The sequence below is a fragment of the Diceros bicornis genome, unplaced genomic scaffold, assembly GCF_020826845.1.
Source record: "Diceros bicornis minor isolate mBicDic1 unplaced genomic scaffold, mDicBic1.mat.cur scaffold_73_ctg1, whole genome shotgun sequence".
Classification (NCBI taxonomy): Eukaryota; Metazoa; Chordata; class Mammalia; order Perissodactyla; family Rhinocerotidae; genus Diceros; species Diceros bicornis.
Window position 1 is genome coordinate 574450 of NW_026691615.1, and position 8818 is coordinate 583267.

At 46.9% G+C, this 8818-nt stretch overlaps 1 pseudogene; it reads right to left on the reverse strand.

Moving 5' to 3' along the window:
- Positions 1-4377: 4377 nt before the first annotated feature.
- On the reverse strand, positions 4378-5268 carry LOC131403558 (ferritin heavy chain-like; annotated as a pseudogene).
- Between the last annotated feature and the right edge of the window lie 3550 nt (positions 5269-8818).

Genomic DNA, 8818 nt, shown 5'->3' on the forward strand with positions numbered 1-8818 from the left:
CTTTGTCAATTTTTCTATCTTTTCAAAGAACCAACTGTTGGTTTTGTGTCTTTCAATTGTTTTTTTCTATGCTCTATTCCAGTTACGTCCATTATAATCTTTATTATTTCCTTCCTTCTGCTAGCTTTGGGTTTAGTTTCCTCTTCATTTTCTAGTTCCTTAAGGTATAAAGTTAGGTTATAGATTTAAGATCTTTCTTCTTTTTTAATGTAGGCATTTAAAGAGCTATAAATTTCTCTCTGAGCACTGCTTCTGCTGCATCCCATAGGTTTTGGTATGTTGTGTTTTCATTTTCATTCATCTCAAAGTTTAATTTCCCCTGTGATTTCTTCTTTGACCCATTGGTGTTTAAGAGTGTGTTGTTTAGGGGCCAGCCTGGTGGTGTAGTGGTTAAGTTCACGCACTCTGCTTCGGTGGCCTAGGGTTCGTGGGTTCAGATCCCAGGCATGGACCTATGCACCACTCATCAAGCCATGCTGTGGCAGGCGTCCCACATACAAAATAGGGGAAAATGGGCATGGATGTTAGCCCAGGGCTAATCGTCCTCAGCAAAAAGAGGAGGACTGGCTACAGATGTTAGCTCAGTGCTAATCTTCCTCACAAGAAAAAAAACACAGTGTGTTGTTTAGATTCCACATACCTGAGAATTTTCCAGTTTTCCTTCTGTCATTGGTTTCTAGCTTTATTCCATTGTGGTCAAAGAAGATACTTTGTATGATTTTGATCTTTTAAAATTTATTGAGACTTGTTTTGTGACCTAATATATGGTCTATACTGGAGAATGTATTATATGCATTTGAGAAGAATGTGTATTCTGCTGTTATTGGGTGGAGCATACTGTATATATCTATTAGGTCTAGTTACAGCCATTATTGAAAGTGGAGTATTAAAGTCTCCAACTATTATTGTAGAACTGTCTATTTCTCCCTTTAATTCTGCCAATGTTTGGGCCAGCCCCATGGCATAGTGGTTAAGTGCACATGCTCTGCTGCTGGCGGCCCGGATTCAGATCCCGAGCGCGCACCGATGCACCACTTGTCAGGCCTCGCTGTGGCGGCGTCCCATATAAAAATGGAGGAAGATGGGCACGGATGTTAGCCCAGCGCCAGTCTTCCTCAGGAAAAAGAGGAGGATTGGCATGGATGTTAGCTCAGGGCTGATCTTCCTCACTAAATAAATAAATAAACAAATAAATAAATAAATAAATAAATAAATCTGCCAATGTTTGATTCATATATTTTGAGGCTGTATAGTTTGGTACACATAGGTTTGCAATTATTAAATCCTTTTGATAGATTGGCCCTTTTATCAGTATGTAACGTCCTTCTTTTTTTCTTGTAACAATTTTTGACTTAAAATCTATTTTGTCTGATATTACTATAGTTACTCCAGCTCTCCTTTGGCTACTATTTGCATGAAATATCTTTTCTCAGTCTTTCACTTTTAACCTATTTGTGTCTTTGGATCTAAAGTGAGTCTCTGATCTAAAGATAGCATACAGTTGGATCACATTTTTAAAAATCCATTCTGCCTTTTCTTTACAGAGTCTAATCCACTTATATTTAAAGTAATTACTGATAAGGAAGGACTCTGTCATTTTACTATTTGTTTTAAAGGTATGTCTTATACCTATTTTGTTCCTCAATTTGTCCATTACTACTTTCTTTCGCATTTAATTGATTTTTTTGTGTGCGTGTGTGAGGAAGATCAGCCCTGAGCTAACATCTGTTGCCAATCTTCCTCTTTTTGCTGAGGAAGATTGGCCCTGAGCCAACATCCGTGCCCATCTTCCTCTACTTTATATGGGATGCTGCCACAGCATGGCTTGACAAGTGATGCATAGGTCTGCATCTGGGATCTGAACCTGCGAAACCCCAGGCTGCCAAAGCGGAGGGCGTGAACTTAATCACTATGCCACCAGGCCGGCCCCATAATTGATTTTTTTTGTAGTGCACCATTTGATTCCCTTCTCATTTCCTTTTTTGTATATTTTTAATTGTTTTCTTACTGGTTACCTGAGGATCACAGTTAATATCTTCAACTTGTAACAATCTAGTTTGAATTAATACCAACTTAGTTTCAACAGTATGCAAAACTCTGCTCATATACAGCTCCATCCTTCCCCTTTATATTGTTATTGTCACAAATTGCATCTTGATACACTGTATTCCCATTAACATAGCTTTATAGTTCTTGTTTTATGCACTTGTCTTTTAAATCATATAGGAAAAAAAGAGGAGTTACAAGCCAAAAATACAATAATACTGGCTTTTTTTGTTTACTTCCATAGTAAACGTTACCAGTGTTTTTTATTTATTCATACGGTTTTCAGTTGCTATCTGAAACACTCAACCTGAAAGACTTCTTTTAGGTTTAGTTAACCTCTCTCAACTTTTGTTTATCTGGGAATATCTTAATTTCCCCTTCATTTTTGAAGGGTAGTTTTACCAGATACAGAATTCTTGGTTGACAGTTTTTCCTGTCAGCACTTTAAATATCAGTCACTGTTTTCTGGCCTCCTTGATATCTGATGAGAAATTGACTGTTAATCCTATTGAAGATCTCTCATATGTGGTGATTCACTTCTCTCTTGCTGCTTTCAAGATTCCCTCTGTCTTTATCTTGCAACAATCTGATTATAATGTCTTGGTGTGGATCTCTTTGAGTTATCCTGCTTGGAGTTTGTTGAGCTTCTTGGATTTATAGTTTCACAACTTATTAAATTTGAGAATTTTTCAGCCATTACTTCTTCAAATAGTCTTTCTCTTTCTCTTTTCTCCCTCTGAGACTTCCGTTATATGCATGTTTGTACACTTGATGGTCTCCCAAAGGGGTTTCAGATTCTGTTCATTTTCCTTCATTCTTTCTTCTTTTGGCTCCTCAAACTGGATAATTTCAATCGACCTATTTTCAAGTTCAGTGATTCTTTATTTCGCCTATAGAAATTTTCGGTTGAAACTCTCTAGTGAATTTTTTCATGTTATTGTACTTTCCAGATCCAGAATTTCTATTTATATCTTATAATTTCTATCTCTATTGATATTCTCTATTTGATGAGACATCATTCTCCTGACTTCCTCTAGTTCTTTTTCTGTGGTTTCTTTGAGCTTTTTGGGCATATTTAACACAGTTCATTTAAAGTCTTGGTCTAGTAAGTCCAATGTATGTACGTGCTTCCTTGGGGACAGTTTGTTAATTTCTTGCTTTCCTGTGAATGGGCCATACTCTTTTGTTTCTTTGCATGCTTCCTAAGTTTTTTTGTTGAAAGACAGACATTTTGTATACTAAAATGTGGTAACTCTGGAAGTTGGATTCGTTCTCCTTCTCTGGGTTTGCAGTTGTTACTTGCTGTGGGTTGTTGTGTAGTGACTTTTCTAAAATACTTTTAAGACTGCATTTCTTGTTGTGTGTGGTCTCTGAAATGCCTGGTCCTTTAGCTTCTGATGAGCTAGTTGTCTGACAGAGATTTTGGAAATGCTAGGAAGAATAAGAAGAAGGGGGGGGCGGCCTGGTGGCGCAGTGGTTAAGTTCGCGCGTCCACTTCGGCAGCCTGGGGTTCACCAGTTCGGATCCTGCTCGTGGACCTACTCACCACTCGTCAAGCCGTGCTGTGGCGGGAATCCCATACAGAAGAGCTACAACTCGACAACTATGATATACAACCATGTACTGGGGCTTTGGGGAGAAAAAAGAAAAAGAGGAAGATTGGCAACAGATGTGAGAGCAGGGCCAATCTTCCTCAAAAAAAAAAAAGAATAAAGTAAATTTATTAAAAAAAAAAAAGAATAAGGAGAAGGAGGAGGAGGAAGAGGAGGAGGAGGAAGAAGAAGAAGGATGAGAAGAAGGAGGAGGATGAGGAAGAAGGAGGAGGAGGAGAAAAGAAAGGAAAGAAGGAAGAAAGAAAGAAAGAAAGAGAAAAGAGAAAAAGCACTCTCCTGGTCTTTGCAGATTGACTCTGTGTTGACTCTTCAATGCTTAGCCAGGCTGTCCACAGCTCTGCCTTAGCCATCGCTTCCTGCTTGTGCTGAGTCTAAAGACCAGCTGGAGGTGAATGTTTAGGGTCTTCTCCAGTCTTTTCCGAGCGTGCATCCTGCCCTGGGCATGTGCATAGCTCTCTAGATTCCATCACACGTGGGAAGTTTTTCAAAGCCATTGTTCCACAAGGTAACTCTCCCCAGCTTTTCCTCTCAGGCTTTCAGTGGCATGTCTATCGTGTGTCCCAACTGTAATCCTTCCCTCCACGTGGCAGCCCCTTGTTCATTTGCCTTTCAGTGTTCTCAAGGAATGCCCTCTTAAGAGCCCTTTTCTGCTCTGAGAGTTACAAGTTAGGTGAAACAAAGGCCAGTGCCTTGCACCATTCTTTCAGGGACCCCCCAGACAGGTCCAAACAGGTGAACACAATTCCTCAGGAACAAGGAATTCTTGCTTTGTTTTGGGGAGGAGGTACCAAGTTCCTTTACTTGAAGGAATGATGTGAATGAAAGAACTCAAGTGGATGTTCTAGCACAACTTATGGAAAGGTAATGGTAAACACAGCATGGGTGCACCGCCTGGTGACCACAGAAGGGACTCCGTGGCTGTGGGGAAGCCAGCCTGAGGCTTAGCCCTCGTCGTCACCATCTCCCAGGCTGTACTTGTGAAAAAGAAATGCTGCCAAGGCAAATGTTCCAAGGCCCCATCTTGTGCGAGTTAGTTACATGGTCACTCCATTCTTTGATGGATTTCACCTGCTCATTCAATGAAGTCACACAAGTGCCTTGGCCATTTTTGTCAGCGGCCACTTTGTGCATTTCCAGTAGCGACTGATTCATGCTTTTTTCCCAAGTGTAACACCCTCTCCGTGGCATCCTGCCTGCTCTCCCAGCCGTCGCCGTCTGGTGTTTCAATATCCTGAGGGAAGATTCGGCCACCTCGTTGGTTCTGCAGCTTAATCGATTTCTCAGCAAGTTCCCTCTCCTCGCGAGACTGGCGAGGAAAATGTGTGGCAACGTTCTTCAAAGCCACCTCATCTTCGTCAAAGTAGAAAGACATGGACAGGTAAATGCAGAAGGCATCGAGTTCCAGGTTGATCTGGTGGTGAATGGTGGCCTCTGGGTCCTGGTGGCACTCCCAGTGCACCTGCGACGGGGACACAGTCTCATGGCAGGTGGCTTGGGGGGGGTGTCTGTGCAGCGTTGGAGCAGCAATGGGGCCATGGACTGGTCCAAGGGCGCTGCCAGCAGGTGCCGGGACCCCACTGGATCCGGACAGCTTGGGTACCACAAACATTTATTGAGTGCCTGTTATGTACCAGGCACTGTTCTAGAATGCGAGGCTACACAGTGAATGATCCAAACAAAACTCCGCGGCCTTGCGCAGCTCACATTCTAGCGTGGGGCTTCTCAGCCTCGGCACTATTGGCATTTGGAGCTGGACACTTTTGTGCCATCGAGGGCTGTCCCGGGCATTGCAGGATATTGAGCAGCATCCCCGGGCCTGACCCACTAGATGCGACTAGCATCCCTCCGTGGTCATGACAACCAAAAATGTCCCCAGACCAAAATCCCTGTCCCTCTCGCCCCCTCTGCTGAGAACCATTGCTCTAGCGAGGAAGTGGGGGAGCCAAGGTCAGATCTATCTCACGTGCTGTGTGTGTGTGTGCGCGCGTGTGTATTGAGTACTGCCTACCCTGTCTGGCCCTGCTCTCTCAGCTGTAATAAAAAATCACGCAATCCCTACTATAGTAAGCTTGCTACACGTCAGGACCTGTACTGATGGATTTTATATCCACTGGTGCAACGACTGAGGCTTGGGCAGGTCAGTCCTGTGCCCGAGGTGTCAGGGCTGAGTCGCTAGGCTGGGTCTGCTTGACTGCAGAGCTCCGGCAGCTCCCAGACACCGGGCTGTGTGGTGTTCTGTTCAAAAGGAAGGGATGGGTAAGGTGAGGAGCCTGAAAGCCCCATGGGGCCCCAGGCTGCACCTGATTAATGGCAGCAGGTTGGGGCTGGATGGCTAGGGTGGTGTGGTGCTTGGTCTGGGGCTGCTGTGGTCTCTCCCACAGCTGCCTATGGGAGCTGGAGCAGCGGCGGAGGCTGGTTACCAAGGACGTGTTTGTGTGCTGTGGGCTGGGGCTGTATCTGGAGGTGAGCGGCCAGTATTCATTTTGGGGGCCATCAGGTGGGTGGTGGCTCCCTCAGGGCTGCTGGGGGCCAGCCCTGGGCCGGCCAGCATAGTGGCAGCAAGGCCTGGCCCTCCCGACAATGCCCTCGACCTCATGGGGCTCATGGGGTGGGACCTGTTGAGGGCTGAGGTGTGCTGACTCGGGTGCTAAGCAGATGGGGGTCCTAAGACCGCCGAGTCTGGATGACAGGACCTGCTGGCTCACTTCCTTCGCACGTAAGCTCCTGGGAGGCCTGGGGGCAGCTCCAGCTTCCGGCTGAGAAATCAGTCCCCCTCCTCCAGTATCACTGGGACAAGGGGACCCGTGCACCCCACACGTACTCCATCTACCTCCCTTGTACCCCCATTTTCTCTTTTCTCCTCCTTTCCAGTCACAGCTCTGTCTCTCACTGTTTTAAAACGCAGGTTTTATTATTCAAATATGGAGAAGCCAACAGATCAGGAGATGACTGCCATTGAAAAGACAGTTTGTTACTCACAGTTCCCAGGAGGAGGGGACACAGGCAGGGCCACACGGGGAAGCACCAGGGTGGGTCAGGGGGCAGAGGGAGGCGGAACGTGGGCAGGAGCCTTTATTGTGGTTTCAAGGGAAGGAAAGGGCCAGGCAGGGGAAGCAGGCTTAGGATGGGCTAGTCTGAATAATTCCAGAGGGCTCTGGGGTGCAGGGGTTGGCCCTAGTTGTCTGGCACCTGGCCCTGGGGTGACTGGGACAGGGAGAGTGGCCCTGAGTGTGAGAGCTGATAACAGAGGGAGTTGGAGTGTGGGCTCTGGACTGGTTGGCTTGCACAAGTCCTTTGCTGTCTCTAGGAATTAGCTAGTCCTGGGAGAGGCAGTCCACCCCAGATCAACAAGGCCTCAAGATGTCAAAGCATCAGAAATGCAGAAAATAAACAACATGATTAATACACTCATCACCTCTCTTCTCTCACCACCTATTACCCCCATTTCCCCATGTCAAATGCCAAGGACCGCTCTCCAGTCTCCCCGACCCACAGAAACCTGGCATCCCGATCCCTTCCTGCCTTACCGTTCCCCCCACCTTATCACCTCCAGCTTCTGCACTCCTGCACTGGCTCCCCCCCTCGCCCTCAGACCCCCGGCCATTCCTTCCCTAGGGCTCTGACCTCCCTTCTCTTCAGAGACACAACCCCCTTGGTGCCCTGTCCCCCTCCTTCCTGTCATCTGAGACAAGAGCATTTTCTCAGGGTTCCACCCCTCAACCTTTCCTCTCGGATCAGGCAGAGGCCACACAAACCTTCCCTTCGTATTTTGGCTGCTGATGAAAGACCTAGAGATGCCTCATAGACCATGTGTCCGTTTGTGAACTTCTGCAACTCAAAATTCATTTTCCCTCTCACATTGGCTATAAAGATCAGAGATGTCTTCTCCTAGGGAGGGAGGAGAAAAGAATTGGCCCAAGACATGTTGAAGAATGTGGGTGGCCTTTCAAAATCAGCTACGTGAAGCAAAGATTGGGGCTTTTTGATCTATATGAGTAACTTTTTTTCTTTTTTTTTTTTTTTTTGTGAGGAGGACCAGCCCTGAGCTAACATCCAATGCCAATCCTCCTCTTTTTTGCTGAGGAAGACTGGCCCTGGGCTAACATCCATGCCCATCTTCCTCCACTTTATATGGGACGCCGCCACAGCATGGCTTAACAAGCGGTGCGTCAGTGCGCACCCGGGATCCGAACCGGCGAACCCCGGGCCGCCACAGCGGAACGTGCGCGCTTAACCGCCTGCGCCACCGGGCCGGCCCCCTGTAACTTTTTTTCTTAATTTGGGAAGAAATAGTGGTCATTTTGTCTGCTTCTCCATCTCAGTGTTCTGAGTCTGAGAAAGTCTGGTCCACCCAAGGCCTGACTCCCAAACCTTTGTACGGTGAGTCTTCCCCATCTGGTGGGAGATGCTCACAGTGGGAGACACAGTAGCCCTTTGGGGCAACATAGCTCATGCCAAGAGGCAAATGCCAGCCCAACCGCCCAGTCTCTCCCCGACTCAGGGCTTCACTCTGACTCAGAGTAAACACCCGTGTGAGTTCCCTGTGGCTGCATAACAAATCACCACAACCGTAGCGGCTTAAAACAACACAAATGTATTATCCTATAGTCAGGGAGGGCAGAAGTCCTAAAAATAGAGGTGTCAGCAGGGCTGGTTCCTTCTGGAGGCTCTAGAGAGGAATCGGTTTCCTTGTCTTTTCAGCTTCTAGAGGCCACCTGCCTTCCTTGGCTCGTGGCCCCTTCCCCCGTCTTCAGAGCCAGGAGCATAGCATCTTCCAATCTCTCTCTCTCTCTGACTCTGCTTCCCTCATCACATCTCCTTCTCTGATGCAGACCCTCCTGCCTCCCTCTTATAAGGCTCTCGTGATGACATTGGGCCACCGGGATAATCCAGGATCATCTCCCCATCTCCAGATTCTTAACTTAATCACACCCACAAAGTCCCTTTTGCCGCGTAAGGTCACATATTCCCAGGTTCTGGGAATCAGGACGTGGACATCCCTGGGGGAGGGCATTCTTTTGCCTACCATGGCACCCATGGGGGTCAAGCTTCTAAGACAAGCCCCACGGAACACTCCTTGTTCCTTGGGGGACATATGTGGACTCGGTTCTGGGAGGCAGCGAGTGGGGAGGGAGGGGGGGATGGAGAATTCCAGACAG